Raw genomic sequence first — 403 nt, 5'->3', positions numbered from 1 at the left:
TCTCCAGAACGCTTTACTTCTGCATTAATAGGCGCGGAGTAACATTTTCCTGAAGTGCCTGAGGCTAATGCTTTCGCGGGGAGATTGACGGGACCGTCAGCCAATCGGCAGTCTTAACGAGTCTCGACGGTGCCAGTAAGAGGCAACAGAGCAATGCACTTTTTTTCAGTAAAAACACTAGATCGTAGTAATAGAGGCCAACAAGCCGAAAATGTCAGGGACACTCTCACCAGCGACAGCGCGGAGGGCCGGGGGCCAGGGACTGGAGAGAGTGGTGTACACCCGGAGGTACCAGCCGCCTCGCGTTGCTACAGACGCTATTCTTACTTCCGGGCGCTCGGCGCCCTCGCGGTGCGTCACTTCCGCCCGGCCGGGTCGAAGCGACATCCTCTTTTCTTTCCCT

The sequence above is a fragment of the Prionailurus viverrinus genome, chromosome D4 (genome assembly GCF_022837055.1).
Source record: "Prionailurus viverrinus isolate Anna chromosome D4, UM_Priviv_1.0, whole genome shotgun sequence".
NCBI classification, from domain to species: domain Eukaryota; kingdom Metazoa; phylum Chordata; class Mammalia; order Carnivora; family Felidae; genus Prionailurus; species Prionailurus viverrinus.
The sequence above is the reverse complement of the archived record's forward strand: the minus strand, read 5'-3'. Positions refer to the sequence as shown.